Raw genomic sequence first — 25,956 nt, 5'->3', positions numbered from 1 at the left:
AACCCTAACCCTAACCCTAACTCGAACCCATAACCTAACGCTAACCGTAACCCGTTCCTAAACCGTATCCTAACCGTAACCCTAACCGTAACCCTAACCCTAACCCTAAACCTAACCCGTACCCTAACCCTAACTCGTACCATGACCCTAACCCTAACCCGAACCCATACCCTAAACCTAACTCTAACCCTAACCCTGACGCTAACCCGTACACTAACCCTAACCCTATCCCGAACCCTAATTCTAACCCGTACCCTAACCCCAACCCTAACACTAACCCTCACCCTAACTCATACTCTAAACCTAAACCTAAACCGAACCCTAAACCTAAACCTTACAATAACCATAACCATAACACTAACCCTAACCCTAATCCTAACCTAACCCTAACCCTAAGCCGTACCCTAACAGGTACACTTACACTAAACCTAACCCCCACCTTAACCCGTACCCTAACACTAGCCCGTAACCTAACCTAACCCTAACACTAACCAGTACCCTAACTCTAACCCGTCCCCTAACACGTACCCTAACCCTTACGTAACGCTAACCCTAAAACGTAACCTAAAACTAACCCTAACCCTAACCCTAACCCGTACACTCACCCTAACTCCTAACTCCGTACACTAACCCTAACCCGAACGCTAACCCTAACCCTTAATGTAACCCTAACCCTAAACCTAACCCTAACCCTAACAAGTACAATAACCCTAACCCTAACCTTCACCTTAATCCGTACCGTAACCCTAACCCTAAACTTTACCCGTACCCTTACACTAACCGTAAACCTAACCAGTACCCTAACCCAAAACCTAACCCGTACCCTAAACCTAACCCTAACACTACCCCTAACCCGTACCCTAACCCTACCCCTACCTGTAACCCTACCTGTACCGTAATCCTAAACCTAACCCTAACCCTAATCCTAACCTTAACCCTAACCAGTACCTTACCTAACACTAACCCTAACCCAAACCCCTACCCTAACCCTAACCTAACCCTAACCCATACCCTATCCCTAACCCTATGCCTAAACCTAACCTGTACCCTCACCCTAACCAACCCGTAAACCCTTACCCTAACCCTAACCCTAAGACGTACCCTAAACCTAACCGTAACCCATACCCTAAGCCGTACACTAACCCTAACACTAATCCAGGCCCTAACCCGAACCCTAAACCTAAACCTAATCTTATTCCTAAAACTAATCCGTACCCTAACCCTACCCTAAACCAAACCAGTACCCTAACACGAACCCTAACCCTAACCCTAAACCGTAACCTAACCCTAACCCTTACCCTAACCCTAACCCGTAACCTAACCTTAACCATAACCAGTACCCTAACAGTAACCCTAACCCTAACCCTAATCCATACCCTATCCCGTACCCTGACCCTTACCCTAACCCGAACGATTACCCTAACCCTAACCCTAACCCCAACAATTACCCTAACCCTAACTCTAACCCGTTTAACCCTAACCCTAAACCTAACCCTAACCCTAACCCTAACTGTAACCATTACCCTAACCCTAACCTTAACCCTAACCCGTACCCTAACCCGTACCCTGACCCTAACCCTAAACCCAACCCTAAACATTACCCTAATCCTAACCCTCACCCTAAACTGTACCCTAACCCTAACCCTAACCTTAACTCCTACCCTAAACCTAACCCTCAACTTAACCAGTACCCTAACCCTAACCCGCACCCTAACGCGTAACCTCACCTTAACCCTAAGCCGTACCCTAACCCTAACCCTAACCCGTAACCTAACCCTAACCCTGACGTTAACCCATACCCTAACCCTAACCCTAAACCTAAACCTAAGCAGTACCCTAACCCTAACCCTAACCCTAAACAGTACCCTCACCCTAACCCTAACCCTAACCCTAATCTGTACCTTACCCTAAACCTATCCCTAACCAGTACCCTAAAACTAACCCTAACCCATACTGTAACCCGTACCATAACCCTTACGCTAAACTGTAACTTAATCTTAACCCTAACCCGTACCCGTCCCTTAACCATAACCCTAACCCTAAACCTTACCTGTACCCGAACCCTAACCATAACCCTTACCCTAACCAGTAACCTCACCCTTTCCCGATGCCGTACCCTACCCCTAAACCGTAACCTACCCCTAACCCTTACACTAAACTTAACCCGTACCCTAACCCTAACCCTAACTAGTACCGTAACCCTAACCCATACCCTAACCCGTACCCTAACCCGAACCCTAAACCTACCCGTTCCCAAACCCTACCCTTACCCTAAAACGTACCCTAACCCATACCCAGTCCGAACAATAACCCGTAACCTAACCCTAACCCTAACCCTACATTCACCCTAAACCCTAACCCGTAACCTAACCCTAACCCTTACTCTATCCCTAACCCATACCCGTTGACCCTAACCTAAACCTAACCAGTACACTAACCCTAACCCTAACCCGTACCGTAACCCGTACCCTAACCCTAACTCTAACACTTAACCTAACACTAACCATAACCTTAACCAGTACCATAACCCGTACCGTAACCCTAACAATAACCCGTAACCTAACCCTAACCCTAATCCTAAATCGTACCCTAAACCTCACCCTAACCCTAACCCTCACCCACACCCGTACTCTAACACTAAACCTAAACCTCACAAGGACCCTAACCCTAACCCTAAACTGTACCCACAACCTGACCCTAAGCCGTACCCTAACCCTTTCCCGTACCCAAAGCCTAACCCTTACACTAACTCTAAAACGTACCTTAACCCTAAACCTAACCAGTACCCTAACCCTAACCCTAACCGTAACCCTAACCCTAAGCCTAATCCTACCTGTAACCTAACCCTAACCCCTAACCCTTACCCTAAACCTAACCCGTACCCTAACCTGTACCCTAACCCGTACCCAGCCCTAACCCTAACCCCTAACCTAACCCTAACCCTAACCCTACCGCTAACCCGTATACTCACCCTAACCTAACCCATACCCTAAACCTTAGCCTAACCCTAACCCTAACCCGTACCCTTGCCCTAACCCTCACCCTAACTCGTACACTAACCCTAACCCTAACCCGTACACTAAACCTAAACCTATTCCTAACCCTATTGCTAACCCGTACCATAACCCTAACCCTAACACTAACCCTAACCCGTACCCAACCCTAACTCTAACCCTAATCCAACTCGTACCTTAACCCTAAAACCAATCCTAAACCTAACCTGTACCCTAACGCTAATCCTAACCCTAACCCTAACTAGTACCATAACCCTCATCCTAAACCTAATCCTAACCCGTACCCTAACCTTAACCCTAACTCTAATCCGTACCTAACCCTAACCCAAACCGTAACCAGTACCCTAAACCTAACCCTAACCCGCACCGTACCCGTACCCTAACCCTAACCCTAACCCTCAACCTCACCCGTACCCTAACCCTAACCCGTACCCTAACCCTAACCCGTACCCTAACCCTAACCCGAACCTGAACCCGTACCCTAATCCTAAACCTAACACGTACGCATACCCTAACCCTAAACCAAACCAGTACCCTAACCCTAACCCTAACCCGTACCCTCACCCTAACACTGACTCTAACCCTAATCCTAACCCGTTCCCTAAACCTAACCCTAACCCTAACCCTAACCTAACCCTAACCCTAACCCTAACTAACCCTAACCTGTGCCCTAACTGTATCCCTAACCCGTACACTAAACCTATCCCTAATCCTATTGCTAACCCGAACCCTAACCCTAAATCTAACACTAACCCTAACCCTAACCCAAACCCTGACCCCTACCTTAACCTAACCCTAACCATAACCCGTGCTCTACTCCTAACACTAATGCGTCCCCTTACCCTATTCCTAACCCTAATCCAAATCCTAAACCTAACACTATCCCACCTTTAACCCGTACCCTATACCTACACCTACCCTAACCCTATTGCTATCAAACCTAAGCCTAACCCTAACTCTAACCCTAACCTAACCCTATCCAGTACCTACCCTAACCCTAAACCTGACCCTAACCCTAAACCAAACCCCTTTAACCCTTAACCTCCCTGTAACCTAACCGTAACTAAACCTAACCCTAACACTTCCCTAAACCTAACCCTAACCCTAACCCTATTGCTAAACCAGTACCCTAAACCTAACCAAAACCAACCCTAACCCTAACCTAACCACTAACCTAACCCTAACCCTAACCCTAACCTTTAAACCCTAACATCCTACCCTAACCCTTACACTTCCCATAATCCTTACCCTAACCTACCTAAACCTAACCTGACCCTAACCCATACCCTAAACCTAACCGTTATAACCTAACCTAACCCTAACCCTATACCTAACCCTAACCCTTACCCTTACCTAACACCCAAACCGTACCTAAACCTAACACTAAACCTAACCCTAACCATACCCTAACCCACCCTGAACCAAACCGTAACCCTAACCATAACCCTAACCTAACCCTAACCTAACCCTAACCCATACACTAACCCTAACCCTATACCCTACCCTAACCCTAACCTTAACCCTAACCCGTACCCTAACCCTAACCAACCTAACCCTCTAACCTAACCTAACCCTAACCCTCACCTACCCTAACCCTAACCCTAACACTAACCCTAACTAACCCTAACCCTAACACCTAACCCTTACCAACCCTATCCCTTACCCTAACGTCCTACCCTAACCCTAACCGTAACCCTAAACCTACCTAACCCTATCTAACCTAACCCTACCTAACCGTACCCTAACCTAACCCTAACTTACCCTAATACCCTAACCTAACCCTAACACTAACCCTATCCTTACCTGTACCTAACCTAACCTAACGTAACCTAACCTAACCTATCCTAACCCTACCCTAACCCTAACCCTAACCCTAACCAGTACCCTAACCCTAACCCTAAAACTAACCCTAACCCTAACCACTAACCCGTACCCTATACCTAACCCTAACCCGTATCCTACCCATACCCTAACCCTAAACACTAACCTAAACTCCTAACCCTAACCCTAAGCTAACCAGTACCCTTACCTCCTAAACCTAACCTAACCGTACCCTAACCCCTCCCACCCTAACCTAACCTAACTACTAACCCTAAACCCTAACCCTACCCTAACCTACCTACCCTAACCCGTACCCTAACCCTAAACCTAACCATCCTACCCTAAACCCTATACCTAACCCTAAACCGTCCTACCCTACCTAACCCATACCCAACAACCACCTAACCTAAACCTAACCTACTCTACATAACCCTAACCCATACCAGTACCCTACCTAACCCTAACCCATAACCTAACCCTAACCAGTACCCTAACCCTAACCCTACCCAACCTAACCCGTACCTAACTCCTAAACCTACCCGTACCCTAACCCGTAAACCTAACATAACCCTAACCCTACCCTAACCCAACCCTAACCCTAAACATACCTACCTAACCTAACCCTAACCCTAACCCTACTAACCTAACCTACCCTAAACCTAACCCTAACCCTAACCTAACCCAACCAACCTAACCCTAATCTACCTAAACCTAACCTAACACCCTACCAACCCCTAAGCCCTAACCTACCCAACCCTAACATACCCTAACCCTAACACTACCTAACCCTAACCACCTAACCCTAACCTAACCCAACCCAACCTTAACCTAACCTAACCTCACTAACCTACCCTAACCTAACCTAAACTAACTAACTACCCTAACCCTACCTACCCACCTAACCCAACCTAACCTTCCCTAACCCATTCCCTAACCCTACCATAATCCTACCAACCCTAACTTACCCTAACCCAAACCAACCTAACCTAACCCGTACCCTACCCTAACCTAACCTATTAACCTACTCTAACCAACCCTACCTAACCTAACCCTAACAAACGTAACCCTAACCCTAACCTAACCTACCTACCCATACCCTAACCTAACCCTAACCCTAACCTACCCTAACCCTAACCCTAACCCTAACCCTAACCAACCTAACACTACCCTAACCTAACTCTAACCCTAACCCGTAACCTAACCTAACCTAACCTAACCCTAACCCTACCCTAACCCTAACCTAACCTAAACCCTAACCTAACCCTAACCCTACCTACCTAACCCTAACCCTAAACCTACATACCACACCTAACCCTAACCCTAACCCTACATACCCTAACCCTAACCTAACCCTAACCTACCTAACCCTAACCCTAACCCTCCCCTATACCCTAAACCTAACCCTAACCGTACCCTAAACCTAACACTAACCCTACCCTAACCATACCCTAACCTAACCCTAACTTGTCCCTAACCAATACACTATCCCTATCCCTAACCCTAACCTGTACCCTAAACCTAACCCGTACCCTAACCCTAAACCTAACCCTAACACATATCCTAACCCTAACCCTAAACCTAAGCAGTACCCTAGCCCTAACCTAACCCAACACTAACCCGTACCCTAATCCTAAACCTAACCCTAACCCCTAACCCGTAATATTACACTAACCCTAACCCTAACCCGTACCCTAACCCTAACCTAACTCTAAACAGTACCCTATCCCTAAACCTAACCCTGATACCCTAACCCTAACCCTAAGCCTAAACCTAACCGTAACCTTACCATAAACCGTACCCTAACCCGTACCCTAACCTTCACCCTATCCGTACCCTAAACCTAACCCTAACCCTATTTCTAACCCGTACCCTAACCCTAACTCTAACAGAAACCCTAATCCGTACCCCCCTAACCATACCCTAACCTAACCCTAAACATAACACTAAACCTAACCCTAAACCAGTTGCTTACCCTAACCCTAAACCTAAACCTACAACCCTAACCCTAACCCGTACCCTAAACCTTACCCTAACCCTTTCATATCCCTAACCCTAATACCCTAACCGTACCATAACCATTACCTAAACCGTATATAACCGTACATGACGTAACCCAACCCAAAACCTGTACCCTATCCTAACCCTAACCTATCCCAAATGACCCTAACTCCCAAACCTATCCCTACCCCCTAACCCTAACTATAAACATAACCGTACCTAACCCTAAACTACCCATAAACCTCAACCCTAACCTAACCCTAACCCGTACCCTAACCTAACCCTACGTACCCTAACCCTAAGCTACCCTACCGTTACCCTAACCATACACCTAAACCTACACAACACCTAACCCTAAACTAAAAACCTAACCCATAAATAACCCTAAACCTAAATCCGTACCCTACCCTAACCTAACCCTAACCAGTACCTAATCCCTAACCATAAACCTAACCCTAACACTAAACCTAACCCGTACCAGAACCCTAAACTAACCCACTACCCTAACCTAACCTAGTCCCTACCCAAACCCTAACAACATGTACCCTAAACCTAACCCTAACCTAACAGGTATCCTAACCCAAACCCTAACCTTAAACCTAACCCTAACCTCTACCCTAACCCTAACACTAACCCTCACCAGTACCCTATCCCTAACCCTAACCCTAATCCTAATACTAATCCGTACCCGAACCCTATCCCTAACCCTAACCAGTTCCCTAACCCTAACCCTAACACAGTCCGTAACGCGTACCCTAACCCTAACCCTAACCCGGAAACTAACCCTAACCCTAACCGTAACATTAACTCTATTGCTAACCTGTACCCTCATCCTAACCCTAACACTAATCCTATCCCTTATTCTAACCCGAACCCTAACCCTAACCCTAACCAGTACCCTCACCCTAATCCTAACCCTTACCCTAACCCTAACCCTAACACTAATCCGTACCCTAACCTTAACCCTAAACCTAACCAGTACCCTAAACCTAACCCTAACCCGGACCGTAACACGTACCCTAACCGTAACCCTAATCAGTAACTTAACCCTAACCCTAAACCTATCCAGTACCATCACCTGTACCCTAACCTTAACCCTAAACCGTAACCTAACCCTATCCCTAACCCTAACCTGTACCATAACCCTAACCCTAAACCTAACCCTCAACCGTACCGAAAACCTAACCTTAACCCTAACCATTACCCTAACCCTAACCTGTACCCTATCCGGTACCCTAACCCGTTACCTACCCTAAACCTAAAACGTACCCTAACCCTAACCCTAATCCGGAACCTAACCGGTAACCTCACCCTTTCCCGAAGCCATAACCTAACCTTAATCCGTACCCTAACCGAAACCTATCCCGTACCCTAAGCCACACACTAACCCTAACACAAAGCCGTACCCGAACCCGTACCCTAAACCTAACCCTAAACCTAACCCGTACCCTAACTCCAAACCTAAACGAAACCAGTAACCTAACCCTTACCCTAACCCTAACCGTGTACCGTGCCCTAAACGTTACCCTTACCCTAACCCTAAACCCAACCCGTAACCTAACCCTAACCCCAACCATTACCCTAACCCTAAACCTAACCCTGACCCTACTCCGTACCCTAACCTAACCCTGACCAGTACCCTAACCCTATCCTAACCCGTAACCTAACCCTAACCCTAACCATAACCCTAAACCGTACACCAAGCCTAACCCTAAACCTAACCCGTACCCCTAACCCTAATTCGTACCCTAACCCGTACCCTAACCCGTACCAAGCCCTAACCCTAACCCATAACCTAACACTAACCCGTACCCTAACCATGACCCTGACACTTACCTAACCCTAATCCTAAACCTAAGCCTAACCCTAACCCGTACCCTAACACTAACCCTACCCTAACCTGTACCCTAACCCTAACACTAATCCTAACCCTAACCCGTACCCTCAAACTAACCCTAGCCCTAACCTTAACCCTAACCTGTACCCTAAACCTAACCCTAACTCGTACCCTAAACCATACCCTAACCCTAACCCGTACCCTAACCCTAACCCTAACCCGTACCCGTTCCACTAACTTAACCCTAACCCGTACCCTTACCCTAACCCTAACACTAACCCGTACCTAAAGCCGTGCACTAAACCTAAACCTAAGCCGTACCCTAACCAGTACCCTAACCTACTCCAAACTCTATACCTAAATGTAACCCCTACCTTAAACCTAAAACTAAACCAAACCAGTACCCTAACCCTAACCCCAAACCTAACCCTAGCCCTAAACCGTACCATAACCCTAGCCCAAACCCAAACCAGTAACCTAAACCTAACCCTAACCCCTACCCTAACCTAACCCTAACCCTATTTCCTAACCAGTCCCCTAAACCTAAAGCTAACCCAAACGCATATCCTAACCCTACCCTAACCCTAAACCTACCTAACCAAACCTGTACCCCTCACCCTCACCCAACACTAACCCTATACCCTCTAACTGTCGCCCGAACTGTAACCCTAACCTTAATCCGTAACCCTAAACACCTAAACCCAAACCTTAAACCAATATAACCTATAACCTAACTCGTACCCTAACCCTAACCCTAACCCTAACCCGTACCCTAACCTAACCCTACCTACCCTAACCCTAAACCTTTCACCTATACCGTACCCTCAACCCGATCTCTAAACCCGTTCCCTAACCTCATACCTTACAAACCTAACCCCTAAACGATAACCCTCACCTAACCCTAGACTACCCTAACCATAAACCGGATATCCCCTTACCCGTAACCCTAAGCCTAAACCTAACCCTAACGCATATCATAAACCTAACCCTTACCCTAAACTTAACCCTAACCTCAACCCTAACCCTAACCCTAAACCTAACCCTAACAATAAACCTAAACCTAATTCGTACCCTAACCCTAACCCTAACCCGTAACCTAACCCTAACCCTAACCCTAACCCATACCCTAACTCTAACCCTAACACGTACCTAAACCTAACCCTAACCCTAACCCGAACCCTAACACTAACCCTACCCTAACCTGTACCCTAACCCTAACCCTAATCCTATGCCGAACCCTTACCCTAACCCTAACCCTTACCCGTACCCTAACCGTAACCTTAACCCGTACCCTTACCAAACCCTAACCCTAACCCGTACCGTAACCCTAACCCATTCCCTTAGCTGTACACTAAACCTAAACCCAAGCCGTACCCTAATGCGTAACCTAAGCTAACCCTAACCCTAACCCTAAACCTATCCTGTCCCCTAACCCTAACCCTAAACCAAACCAGTGTCCTAACCCTAACCCTAACCCTAACCCTAACCCTAACCCTAAAGTGTATCCTAACCCTAACCCTAACCCTAACCCAAAACCTAACCATAAATTGTACCCTAACCCTAACGCTAACCCTAACACTAACCACTACCCTAACCCTAACCCTATCCCTAATCCTAACCCTAAGCCGTATCCGAACCCTAACCTAACCCTAACCAGTACCCTAACCCACACCCTAACCCGTTCTGTAACCTGTACCGTAACCCTAACCCTAACCCTTTACCTAACCCTAACCCTAACCTTAACCAGTACCGTAACCCGTACCCTTACCCTAAACCTAACCCTAACCCGTACCCTAAACCTAACCCTAACCCTAACCCATACCCTAACCCGAACCCTAACTCATCCCCTAACCTTAAACCTAACCCATTCCCTAACGCTTAAACTAACCCTAACCCTAAACCTAACCTTAACCTTAACCTTAGCCCTAACCCTAACCCTAACCCTAACCCTAACCCTAACCCGTAACCTAACCCTAACCCTAAAACTAACCCTAACCCCTACCCTAACCCTAAACCTAAACCGTAACTTAACCCTAACCCTAACCCGTACCGTAACCCTAACTCTAAACCTAACCATTTTCCTAACCTTAACCCTAACCCTATACCTAAACCTAACCTCTACCCTAAACCTACACCGAACACTAAACCTAAGCAGTCCCCTAACCGTAACCATAATGCTTATCCTAACCCGTACGCTACACCTAAGCCTAACCCTAATCCGTACCCTAATCCTAACCCTAACCCTAACACGTACCCTACCCTAACCCTAACCTATAACCTAACCCTAACCCTAACCCTAACCCTAACCCTAACCGGTACCCTAACCCTAACTCTAACACTAACCCTAACCAGTAACCTAACGCTGACCCTAACCGTACCATAACCTGTACCCTAACACTAACCCTAACACGTTTACCTAACCCTAAACCTAAACTTAACCAGTACCGTAACCCGTACCCTAACCCTAAACCTAACCCTTAACAAAACCGTAATCCTAACCCTAACCCTAACCCTCACCCTAACCGGGACCCTAACCCAAACCCTAACCCTTACCCTAACTCTAACCCGTACGCTAAACCATACCTTAACCCGTACCCAGCCCTAACCCTAAACCGTAACCTAACCCTAACACCAACCCTAACCCTAACCCCTACCCTAACCCTAACCCTAACCAGAACCCTTACCCTAACCCTAACCCTAACCTGAACCCGTACCCTAACCCTAACCCTAACGTGTACCCTTCCCCTATCCCTAAACCAAACCAGTACCCTAACCCTAACCCTAACCCTAACCCTAACCTTAAACCGTACCCTAACACTAAACCTAAACCTAACCCTAACCCGTACCTAACCCTAACACTAACCCTAACCTGTACTCTAACCCTAACCCTAACAGAAAACAGTACCCTAACGCTAACCCTAACCCTAAGCCGTACCCTAAACCTAACCCTACCCTAACCCGTATCCTAACCCTAACCCTCACCCCAAATCTAACCCTCAACTGTACCCTAACGCTAACCCTAAACCTAACCCTAACTAGTACCCTAACCCTAACCCTAATCCTCACACCTCCCCTAACCCTAACCCTAATCCTAACCCGTACCCTAATCCTAACCCTAACCCTAATCCATTCCCTAACCCTATCCCTAACACTCACCCATACCCTAACCCATTCCCTAACACAAACCCTAAAGTGTTCCCTTACCCTAACACTAAACCAAACCAGTACCCTAACCCTAAACCTAACCCTAACCCTGAACCGTAGCCTAACCATAAAACTAACCCTAACCCTAACATGTAACCTATCCCTAACCCTAACCCTAACCAGTACCCTAACCCGAACCCTAACCCCAACCCTAACCCGTACCCTAACCCTATCCCTAACCCTAAGCCTATCCCGAACCCTAAACCTAACCCTAACCCTAACCTGTACCCTAACCCTAACCCTAACCCTAAACCGTAACCTAACCCTAATGCTAACCCTCACCCTAACCCTAACCCTAACCCAGTACCATAACCCTAACCTTAAACCGTAATCTAAACCTAACCCTAATCTTCACCCGTACCTTAAACCTAACCCTAACCCTAACCCCTACCCTAACCCTAACTCTAAACCTAACTAGTACCCTAACACTAACCCTAACCCTAACCCTACGCCTTACCCGAACCCTAACCAAACCCCTGACCTTACCCTAACCCTAACCCTAACCCGTACCCTAACCCTAACCATAACCTATACCCAAGGCTGTACCATAACCCTAACCCTAACCCTAACCCTAACCCGTACCCTAAAACTAACTCTAACCCTAACCTGTATCCTAACCCTAACACTAACCCTAACACTAACTCTAAACCTAGCCAGTACCCTAACCCTAACTGGTACCCTAACCCTAACCGTAACCCTAAGCCTTAACCTAACCGTAACCCTAACCCATAACCTAACACTTACCTTAACGCTAACACTAACCTTTACCCATACCCTAAACCTAACCCTAACCCTAACCGTAACACTTTCTCTAACCCTAACTCTAAACCCGAACCCCTACCCTAACCAGTACCCTAACCCATAATCTAACCCGTACCATAACCCTAAACCCAATCCTAACCCGTACCCTAATCCTAACCCTAACCCTTAACCTAACCTAACACTAACCCTAACCTGTATCCTAACCCTAACGCTAATCCACACCAGTACCCTAACACTAACCCTAACTCAAATCTAAACCGTTCCCTAACCCTAACCCTAACCGGTACCCTAAACCTAACCCTAAGCCTAACCCGTACCCAATCCCTAAACCTAACCCGTAACTTAAACCTAACCCTGACCCTAACCCGTAACCCAACCCTCACCCTAACCCTTACCCTGACCCATAACCTAACCCTAACATTTACCCTAACCAGTTCCCTAAACCTGACCCTTTCCCTAACCCTAACCAACACACTATCCCTATCCCTAACCCTAACCTGTACCCTAAACCTAACCCGTACCCTAACCCTTAACCTAACTCTAACCCTAACCCTAACACGTACCCTAACCCTAACCCTAACTCTAACCAGTACCCTAACCCTAACCTATCCCTAACACTAACCCGTACCCTGATCCTAACCCGAACCCTAACCCTAACCTGTATCACTACCCTAACCCTAACACTAAACCTTACCCTAACCCTAACCCTAACCCGTACCCTAACCCTAACCCTAAACCTAACACTACGCCTAACCCGTACCCTTACAAAAACCCTAACCGTAACCCTAACCCGTACCCTAACCCTTACCCTAAACCGTACCCTATCCCGTATCCTAACCCTAACCCTAACCCTAACCCTAAACCTAACCCTAACCCTTACCCGTACGCTCCCCTTACCCTAACCCGTAAAATAACCCTAACCCTAACCCTAACCCTAAACCGTCCCCTCACCCTAATCCTAACCGTAAACAGTAGCCTAAACCTAACCCTAACCCGTACCGGAACCCTTACCCTAACCCTAAAACTAACCAGTACACTAACCCTAACCCTAACCCCAACCCTAATCCCTACCCTAACCATAACCCTAACCCGTACCCTTACCCTAACACGAACCCTAACCCGTTCCCTATCCCTAACCCTAACCCGTACACTAACCCTAACCATAACCCGTACCCTAACCCGTTCCCTAAACCTAACCCTAACCCTAAACCTAACCCGTACCATAACCCTAACACTAAACCAAACCAGTACCCTAACCCTAACACGAACCTAACCCTATCCCATACCCTAACCCTAACCCTAACCCTAACCCTAACCCTAACCCTAATCCTAACCTTAACCCTAAACCTAACCCCAGAGTGTATACTGCCCAGGATGGGTGGGGAATGGGGTGCCACCCTTTCCAAGGCTGGACCAGCCTTGTCCTACTGGCCATGGCTAAAGACTACGAAAGAGGGAGGATGAGAGGGGTGCCAGGCCCCCAGTCTGGATTAGAGGGACAAGGTCTCTAGCTTCTACCACCCCCCCCCAGCCCTCAGATACTAGTGCTTCAAATCCTTCTCAGCTCATCTCAGGTGTCTCCTTCTGTCATCCCACATAGCCCTGGGGTGAATGTGAATTCAGAGTCTATTTTTTCTAAATAAATTGGAAAACCACGCCAGACTCTATTCTTTTGCCAGCTCTGCCTCACCAAGAAGTTCCAGCTCAGTCCAGACCTTAGGGCTGCCTCCTGTTTTTCAGAGGAGGGTGGGAAAAGTGGCATTACATGTCCCCTCAAAATCCAGTTAGGTCAAGTTGAGCAATGCAGCAAATTGAGCACTAGTCCATTGAGCACCAGTCCACCCAAATTTACAAGCAGCTGGTTCACATCTCTTTAATGAGATCAAAGGCTCCTGTGTGGTTTTTGGGGGTAGAGCTAGCACAGTCCCCCAAACACTGCCTCTCTTTTCAAGACTCCAGCTCTTTCAGGCGGATTAGAAGTGGCAGGGAGAGGCCAAAGAGAACTTGGGCCCAGGGCAGTTTCTGGTGGGCAAGTAATCCACCCACCCTCCCAAAACTGTTTATGGGATGTCCCCTTCACTGGAAGCTACCTCCACAGGGGATTCCTGGGGTACAGGATTGAGGGGCAGGACACAAGGGTCCTCCAGATCTGGTGGGGTGGCACCAGCCCTAGCCTCCTTGACTGGCTTGCCCTCGGTAGAGTCAGGACAAGGGCAGAGCTCAATACCTGAGTCACCAGTCAGGCGGTGATAGCGGCAGGAAGGGGGTGTGGGGGTAGGGCTCATCCTAGCCCTGGCTCACCCTCCTGATGAGGGGGTGCACTCTGGTGGGAGGAACCACCTTCCATATTTGTTCCCTCGCAGGGGGCAGGGAAGCTAGAAGCAGAGGAGCGGCAGGTGCGTTCACTGGAAGCAGGCAAGGGGCAGCCTGAGGCTGCAGTGTAAGGAGGTGGTGGTGTGCCAGGCCGGTGAACCACATCCTCATAGGCTGGGGTTTGAAAGAAAAAAAAAAACCTAACCCAAACCCTAACCCTAAACCTAACCCTAACCCGTACCCTAACCCTAAAACAAACCAGTACCCTAACCCTAACCCAACCCTAACCCTAACCCTAAACAGTACCCTAACCATAACCCTAACCCTAACTCGTAACCTAACCCTAACCATCACCCGTCCCTAACCTTAAACCTATCCCTAAACCTAACCCATACCCTAACCCGTACCCTAACACTAACCCTAACCCTAACCAGTACCCTAAAGCTAACACTAACCCTAATAAGTACCCTAAACGCAAACAAACCTAACCCTAAACCCTAAACCCTAACCCTAAACCCGTACCCTAACCCTAACCTACACCAGTACCTAAAACCTAACCTAACCTAACCTAAACCTAAACTCTAACCCTAACCCCTAACTCCTAACCAACCTACCTACCTAACCTAACCCGTGACCCTAACCCTAATAACACCTAACCCTAACCCTAACCTAACCCTAACCCTAACTGCTAACCCCTACCCTTAAACCGTAACCCTCTAACACTAACCCTAACCCTAACGTACCCTAACCTAACCTAACCCAGTCCCTAACCCTACCAACTACCCTACCCTAACCTAACCCTAACCAACCATACCCTAACCCTAACGATAACCCTAACCTAACCCTAACCCTAAACCTAACCTAGTAACCCATAACCCTAACCCTAACCGTACCCTATCCTTCCCTACCCTAACCTAACCGTACCCTAACCAACCCTAACCTTCTACCCTAACCATAACACTATTGCTAACCCTAATCCTTCCCTAACCCGTACCTAACCTAAACCTAACCTCCCTAACCCGTACCTAACCTAACCCTAACTCAACGACCCTAACCTAACCCTAACCTAACCTAACCCTAACCCTAACCTAACCGACCTACCCTAACTCAACCCTAACCGTACCCTAACCTAACCTACCAACCGTACCCTAAACCCTAACCTAACCTAACCCTACCTAAACTAACCTAACCTAACCATACCTAACCTAACCCTAACCCTAAACCCTAACCTAACCAAACATACCCTAACCCTACCCTAACCTAACATCCTAACCCTACCCTAACCCTAACCTACTACTAACCCGTACCCTAACCCCTTACCCATAACCCTAACCTAACCCTAATTAACCCTACACGCTAACCCTAACCCTAACCCTAACCTAACCCTAACCCAATCCTACCCTAACCCTAACCCTACCCTAACCATAACCCTACCTATATACCCTAACCCTAACCTACCCTAACCCTAACCCTAACCCCTAACCCTAACCCTAACCCTAACCCTAAACCCTAACCTAACCTAACCCTAACACCTAACCCTTAACCCTACCCTAACCCTAACCCTAACCCTAACCCTACCCTAACCTAACCCTAACGAACCTTACCCTAACCTTAACCCTAACCCGTACCCTAACCTAACACCTAACCTAACCCTAACCGATTACCCTAACCCTAACCTACCCTAACCCTAACCCTAACCTAAACCCACACCTAATAACTAACCCTAACCCTAACCTAACCCTAACCTAAACAAACCAGTACCCTAACCCTAACCCTAACCCTAACCTTACCCTAACCCTAACCCTAACCTATCACATACCCGAAACTACCCTAACCCTAACACTAACCCTAACCCTAACCCCTACCCTAACCTAACCCTAATACCTTAACCTACCCTACCTAACATAACCTAACCTAACCTAACCCTAACCCTAACCTACCTAAACCTAAACCTAAACCGTACCTAACCCTAACCCTAACCCTAAACATAACCCTATAACCTACCCTAACCCTAACCTAACCCTAACCCTAACTCGTACCTAACCCTAACCCTAACCCTAACCTACCGTAACCCTAACTACCTAACCCGTAACCTAACCCTAACTACCTAACCCTTAACAACTAACCTACCTAACCCTAACCCTAACCCTAACCCTACCCTAAACCTATATACCTACCTAACCCTAACCCTAACCGTAACAACCCTAACCCTAACCTAACCCTAACCCACAACCTAACCAACCCTAACCCCTACCCTAACCCTAACCTAACTACCCAAACCTAACCCTAACCCTAACCCTACCTAACCCTAACATAACCCTATACCTAACCCTACCTCTACCCTAACCTACCACTAACCCTAACCCACTAAACCTAACCTAAACCTACCTAACCTAACCCTAACCCTAACCTACCAACCTAAACTACCTAACCCTAACCCTAACCCCTATACAACCCATACCCTAACCCGTACCCTACCCTACCCTAACTAACCTAACCCTAACCCTAACACGTACCTATACCCATCCCTAACCCTAACCTAACCCTACCCCTACCCTACCCCTAACCCTAACCAATACCCACCACCTAACCCTAACCTACCCTACAAACCGTAACCCTACCCACCCATACCCTACCTAACCACCTAACCCTAACCTCCCTAACTCCTATAAACAAACCTAAACTCTAACCTAAACCTAACCTAACCTAACTACCTAACCCTAACACTAACCCTAACTAAACCCAACCTAACCCTAACCCACCTAACCTATACCGTAACACCTAACCCTTAACCCAGATCCAACCCTAACCCTACCACAACCCTAAACCCTAACCCTAACCTTACCAAACCTAACCCAACCCTAACCCTACATAACCTAACCTTAACCAAACCCTACCCACCTAACCCAACCCACCTAACCCTAACCCTAACCCTAAACCGTCCCTAACCTAACCCTACTAACCCTACCCTAACCCTAACCTAACCACTAACCTAACCTACCACCCTAACCCTAACCCGTACCCTAACCCTAACCCTAACCATAACCCTAACCCGTACCCTAATATTAACCCTAAAACTAACCCTAACCCTAAAGCTAACCCGTACCATAAACCTAACCCTAACCCTAACCCTAACCCTAATCCTTACCCTAACCCAAACCCTAGCCTTAACCAGTACCCTAAACCTAACACTACCTCTTACCCATACCCTAACCCTAAAACTATCCCTAACCCCAAACCATACCCTAACCCTAAACCTAACCCGTACCTTAACCCATAACGTAACCCTAATCCACAACTTAACACTGACGCTAACCCTAACCCTAATCAGTACCATAACCCATGCCCTAACCCCTACCCTAAACCCACACCTAACCCGTACCATAATCCTAACCCCAACCCTAACCTGACCCTAAACCTAGACTAACCCTAACCCTAACCCTAACCCTAAACCTTACCCGTACCGTAAACCTCACTCTCACCCTAACCAGTACCCTAACCCTAACCCTAACACTAACACGTACCCTAAAGCTAATCCTAACTCTAACCCTAACCAGTAACCTAACCCTAACCCTAATCCGTACCCAAAACCTAACCTAACCCGTAACCTAACGTTAATCCTAACACTAACCCGTACCCTAACCCTAACCCTAACCCTAACCCTAACCATACTCAGACCCTAACCAAAACCTAAACTTAACCAATAACCTAACCCTAAACCTAACACTAACCCTAACTCGTACCCTAACCCTAAACCTAACACTAACCCTAATCCTAAACCTAACCATAAACTGAACACTAACCCGTAACCTAATCCTAACCCTAAACCTAACCCTAATCCATACCCTAACCCTAACCCGTACCCAGCCCTAACCCACACCCTAACCTGTACCGTCACCCGTACCCTAACCCTAAACCTAACACGTAGCCTAAACCTAACCCTAACCCTAACCCTATCCCTAAACCTAATCCGAACCCTAACCCTAAACCTAACCCGTATCCTAACACATACCCTAACCCTACGCCTAACCCTGACCCTAACCCGTACCCTAACCCTAACCCTAACCCTAAACAGTACCCTAAACCTAACCCTAACCTGTACCCTAAACCTAACCCTAAACCTAACCAGTACACTAACCCTAACCCTAACCCTAACACTAACCCGTAACCTCCCACGTACCCTAACCATAACCCTATCCTGAACCCTAACCTGAACCAGAACCCTATCCCATACCCTAATCCTAACCCTAACACTAAACCGTACCCTAACCCTAACCCTAACCCTAAACCATAACCTAACCGTAATCAGTACCCAAAACCTAACCCGTGTCCTAACTCTAACCCTAAATCATACACTAACCCGTACCTTGCCCTAAACCATAACTTAACCCTAACCCTAATCTGTACCCTAACCCCTACCCTAACCCGTATCCTCACCCTAACCCTAACCTGTAACCTAACCCGTACCCTAACCCTAACACTTAAACTAACCCTAACTCTAAACCTAACCGTAACCCGTACCCTAACCCTAACCCTAATTTGTACACTAACCCGTACCCTAACCCGTAACGTAACCCGTACCCTAAACCAAACCCTAACACTTACCCGTACCCTAACCCTAAACCGTACCCTAATCTGTGCCCTAACCCTAACCCTAACGCTAAGCCGTACCCTAACCCTAACACTAACACTAACCCTATCCGTACCCTAACCCTAAACCTAACACCAACCCAAAGCCTAACCCGTAACCCATCCCTAAAAGTACCCTAAACCTAACCCTAACCCTAACCCTAACCCTAAGCCGTACCCTAACCCTAACCCTAAACCTAGCCCTAACCCGTAGCCTAACCCTATCCTCAACACTAACCCTTTCCCTAAAACTAACCTTAAAACCTAAACCGTACCCTAACCTTTACCCTAACCCGGACCCTAACCCATACCATAAACCTAACCCTAAACCTAACCCGTACCCTAATCCTACCCCTTAACCTAACCCTAAAACTAACCCGTACCCTAACCCTAAACCTAACCCGTACCCTAAACCTAACCCTAAACGAAACCAGTACCCCAACTGTAACCCTAACCCTAACCCTAAACCGTACCCTAACCCTAACCCTAACCCTAAACTGCAACCTAACCCTACCCCTAACCAATACCGTAAACCTACCCCTAACCCTAACCCGTTCCCTAACCCTAACCCTAACGCTAAACAGTACCCTAACCCTAATTCTAACCCAAATCCATACCCTAACCCTATCCCTAACCCTAACCTAACCAACCCTAAATCTAACCCTAAACCGAACCGTAACCCATTCCCTAACCCTAACCCATACATAACCCTAAACCTAACCCTAACCAGTACCGTAACCCGTACCCTAAACCTAACCCTAAACCGTAACCCTACGCTAACCCTAACCCTTACCATACCCTAACCCTCACCCGTACTCTAACTCTAACCCTAACCCTAACCAGTACCCTAAACCAAATCCTAACCCGCACCCATACCCTAACACGTACACTAAACCTGACCCTAAACAGTAACATAACCCTAAACCTAACCCGTAACCTAACCCTCACCCTAACCAGTACCCTAAACCTAACCCTAACCCTAAACATAACTCGTACCCTCACCCTTACTCTAAGCCGTACATTAACCCTAACCCGTACCCTAACCCTAACCCTTACACTAACCCTAACCAGTACCCTAAATCTAACCCGTACCCTAACCCGTAACCTAAACCTAACCCTAACCCTGACCCTATGACGTACCCTAACAATAACCCTAACCTTAACCCGTACCCTAACCCGAACCCGTACCATAACCCGTACCCTAACCCGTACCAAGCCCTAACCCTATCCCGTAACATAACCCTAACCTTAACCCTACTGCTAACCCGTACACTCACCCTAAAGATAACCCGTACCCTAGCCCTATCCCGTTCCCTAACCCTAACCCTTTTCTAACCCTAACCGGTACCGTTACCCTAACCCTAACAGGTTCCCTAACCCTAACCCTAACCTTAACCCTAACCCTAACCCTAGCCCTAACCCTAACCCGTACCCTAAACCTAACCCTAACACTAACCCTATTGCTAAACAGTATCCTAACCCTAACACTAACCGTAACACTAACCCGTACCCTAACCGTACCCTAAATGTAACCCTAACCCGTACCCTAAACCTAAACCTAACCCTAACACTAACCCTAACCTTAACCTAACCCGTAACCGAAACCTAACCCTAACACAACCCTAACATCTACCCTAACCCTAACCTTAACTCTAAAACATAACCTAACCCTAACTCTAACCCTAACCCATACTCACCCTAACCCTAACACTTACCCTAACCCTAATCCATACCCTAACCCTTAACCTTACTCGAACCCTAACCCGTACCCTAACCCTAACACTAACCAGTACCCTAAACCTAAGCTTAACCTAAACCCTAACCCGAACCCGAACCCTAACCCTAACACCTTCCCTAACCCTAATCTTAACTCTAAACACTAACCTAACCCTAACCCTAACCCTAACCCGTTCACTCACCCTAACCCTTACACTTACCCTAACCCTAATCCGTACCCTAACCCTTAACCTTACTCGAACTCTAAGCCATACCCTAACCCTAAACCTAACCAGTAAACTAACCCTAACCCTAACCCTTAATCCTAACCCTTACCCAAACCCTAACCCTACCCTAACCTGTCACCTAACCCTAACCCTAATCCTAACGCTAACCCTAACCTGTACCCTAACCCAAACCCTAACCATAACCCTAAACAGTACCCTAACCCTAACCGTAACCCTAACCCTAATCCTAACCCGTACCCTAACCCTAAACCTAACCCTAATCTGTACCCTAACACTAAACCTATTCCTAACCAGTACCCTAAAACTAACCCTAACCCATACCGTGTCCCGTACACTAACCCTGACCCTAAACAGTACCCTAACCCTATTCCTAACGCTAAACGTAACACGTAACCTCACCCTTAACTGAAGCCGTACCCTAACCTTAACCCATAACCTAACCCTAACCCTTAACCTAACCCTAACAAGTACCCTAACCCTAACCTTAACCAGTACTCTAACTCTAACCATAACCCTAACCCGTACCCTAAACCGACCCTAACCCTATCCCTAACCTAACCAGTACCCTAACGCTAACCCTAAACCTAAACCGTACCCTAACCCTAACCCGTACCCTAACCCTAACCCGTAAGCTAACCCTAACCCTTACTCTAACGCTAACACATACCCTGATCCTAAACCTAATCCTAACCAGTACCCTCAACCTAACCCCAACCTGACCGTAACCCGTACACTAAGCCTAACCCAACCCGTAACCTAACCCTAAACCTAACTCTAACCAGTACCGTAACCCTTACCATAACCTAACCCTAAACCGTACCCTAACCCTAACCCTAAAACTAAACCTAACCCTAACCAGTATCCTAACCTAACACTAACGCGTACCATTACCCTAACCCTAACCCTAATCCGTACCCTATCCCTAACCCTAACCTTGCCCTAAGCCGTACACTAACACTAAACCTAACCCGGACCGTAACCCGTACCCTAAACCTAATCCGTACCCTAACCCTAAACCTAACCCGTACCCTAACCCTAACCCTAAACGAAACCATTACCCTAACCCTAACCCTAACACTAACCCTAAACCATACCCTAACCCTAACCCTAACCCTAAACCGTAACCTAACCCTACCCCTAAACAGTACCGTACACCTAACCCTAACCCTAACCCGTACCCTAACCCTAACCCTAACGCTAACCAGTACCCTAACCCTAACCCTAACCCTAACCCTAATCCTAACCCTAACCTAACCTGTACCCTAAATCTAACCCTAACCCGACCGTGATCCGTACCTTAACCCTAACCCTAACCCATACACAACCCTAAACTTAACCCTAACCCTTACCCTAACCCTAACCCTTACACGTACACTAACCCTAACCCTAAACCTAAGCAGTACCCTAACCCTAACCTAACCCGTACCCGTACCCTAGCATGTACACTAACCCTGGCCCTAACCAGTAACCTAACCCTAACCCTAACCCGTAACCTAACCCTAACCCTAACCAGTACCCTAAACCTAACCCTAACCCTAAACCTAACCTGTACTCTCAACCTTACCCTAAGCCGTACCTTAACCCTAACCCATACCCGTAACCATAACCATAACACTAACCCTAACCAGTACCCTAACCCTAACCCGTACCCTAACCCGTACCCTAAACCTAACCCTAACCCTAACCATATGACGTAACCTAACAATAACCCGAACCATAACCCGTACCCTAACCCTTACCCGTACCATAACACGTACCCTAACCGGTACCAAGCCCTAACCCTACCCCGTAACCTAACCCTAACCCTAACCCTAACCCTAACCCTAAATCATACCCTAACCCTAACACTAACACTAACACTAACCCGTACCCTAACCCGTACCCTAAATGTAACCCTAAACCGTACCCTAACCCTAAACCTAACCATAACACTAACCCTAACCTTAACCCTAACCCGTAACCGAAACCTAACCCTAACAGTAAACCTAACACCTACCCTAACCCTAACCTTAACTCTAAGCAGTAACGTAACCCGAACCCTAACCCTAACCCGTACACTCACCCTAACCCTAACACTTACCCTAACCCTAATCCATAACCTAACCCTTAACCTTACTCGAACCCTAACCCGTACCCTAACCCTAACCCTAACCAGTACCCTAAACCTAACCTTAACCTTAACCCTAACCCGAACCCTAACCCTAACCCTAACACCTACGCTAACCCTAACTTTAACTCTAAACAGTAACCTATCCCTAACACTAACCCTAACCCGTACACTCACCCTAACCCTAACACTTACCCTAAACCTAATCCATACCCTAACCCTTAACCTTACTCGAACTCTAAGCCGTACCCTAACCCTAACCCTAACCAGTAACCTAACACTAACCCTAACCCTTAACCCTACCCCGAACCCTAAACCTAACCATAAACCTAACACTAACATGTACCCCACCACAAGCCCTAACCCTAACCCTAAACAATACCCTAACCCTAACTCTAATCCTAACCGGTACCCTATCCCTCATCCTAACCCTTTCCCGTTCCCTAACCCTAAACCTAAACCTAACCCTAACACTAACCTTAAACCTAACCCGTACCCTATCCCTAACCTTTATCATAATGCTAACCATAACCCTTACGGGTATCCTAAATCTAACCCTAATCCAAACCCTAATCTGTACCCAATCCCTGAACCGTACCCTAACCCTAACACTAATCCTAACCCAAAGCCGTACCCTAACACTAAATCTAACCTTACCCCTAACCCGTACCCTAACCCTAACCCGTACCCTAACCCGTACCCTAACCCTAACCCTAAAGCAAACCAGTACCCTAAACCTAACCCTAACCCTAAACCGTACCCTAAACCTAAACCTAACCCTAACCTGTAACCTAACCCTAACCCTTTCCAGGACCCTAACCCTAACCCTAACCCTAACCCGTATCCTAACCCTAACCCTAACCCTAACCAGTACCCTAAGACTAACCCTAACCCTAACCCGTATCCTAACCCTAATGCTAAACCTAACCCTAAACTGTACGCTAACCCTAATCCTCACCCTAAGCAGTACCCTAAACCAAACCCTAATTCTAACCCGTGCCCTAACCCTAACCCTAAACCTAACCCTAACCCGTAACTTAACCCTAACCAGTACCCTAACCCTAACCCTAACCTGTACCGAAACCCGTACCCTAACCCTAACCCTAAGACGTAACCTAGCCCTAACCCTACCTGTACCGTAACCCGTACCATAACACTAACTCTAACCCTTAACCTTACCCTAACCCTAAACCTATCCTTTACCCTAACCCTAACCCTAACACAAACCCTAAACCGTACCCTAACCCTAAGCCTAACCCTAACCAGTACCCTAACCCTAACCCGAACTGTAACCCGTACCCTAACCCTAACCCGTAACCTAACCCTAACACTTACTCTAACCCTAACACATACCCTAACCCTAACCCTAACCCCTACCCTTACCCTAACCCTAACCCGTACCCTAAACCTAACACTTACCCTATTGCTAACCCGTACACTAACATTAACCCTAACACTAACACTAACCCATAACCTAACCCATACCCTTACCGTAACCTTACATGTACCCTAAACCTTACCCTAAACCTAACCTTAACCCTAACCCGTACCCTAAAACTAACCCTAACCCTAACCCTAACCCTAAACCTAACCCTAACCCATACCCTAAACCTAACCCGTACCCTAACACTAACCCTAAACCAAACCAGTACCCTGACCCGTAACCTAACCCTAAACCTAACCCTTACCCTAACCTTAACGATAACACTAACCCATACCACAAACCTAACCCTAAAACTAACCCTAAACCTAACCCATACACTAACCCTAATCCTAACCCAAACCAGTACCCTAACCCGTACCCTAACCCGTACACTAACCCTAACCCTAACCCGTACCCTAAACCTAACCCTAACTCTAACCATAACCCGACCCTAACCCTAACCCCAACCAGTACCCTAATCCTAACCCTAAACCTAACCATATACCTATTCCATACCCTAACCCGTACCCACCCTAACCCTAACTCTTAACCTTACCCTAACCCTAACCCGAACCCGTACCCTAAATCTAACCATTAACCTGTACCCTAAACCTATCCCTAACCCTCACCCTGCTGCTAACCCGTACCCTAACACTAACCCTAACACTAACGTTAAGCTGTACCCTAGTCTGTACCCTAACCATGACCTTAACCTGCCCTAACCCTAACCTTAACCTAACCCGTACCCTAAAACTAATCCTAACCCTAACCCTTACTGAAACGCTAACCTTAACCTTAACCCGTGTCCTAACCCTAAACCTAACCCTAACACTAACCCTAATCCGTACCCTATCCCTAAACCGAAGCCTAACCCTAACCCTAAC

The sequence above is a fragment of the Vulpes lagopus genome, unplaced genomic scaffold, assembly GCF_018345385.1.
Source record: "Vulpes lagopus strain Blue_001 unplaced genomic scaffold, ASM1834538v1 ctg138, whole genome shotgun sequence".
In the NCBI taxonomy this organism is placed as follows: domain Eukaryota; kingdom Metazoa; phylum Chordata; class Mammalia; order Carnivora; family Canidae; genus Vulpes; species Vulpes lagopus.
The sequence above is the reverse complement of the archived record's forward strand: the minus strand, read 5'-3'. Positions refer to the sequence as shown.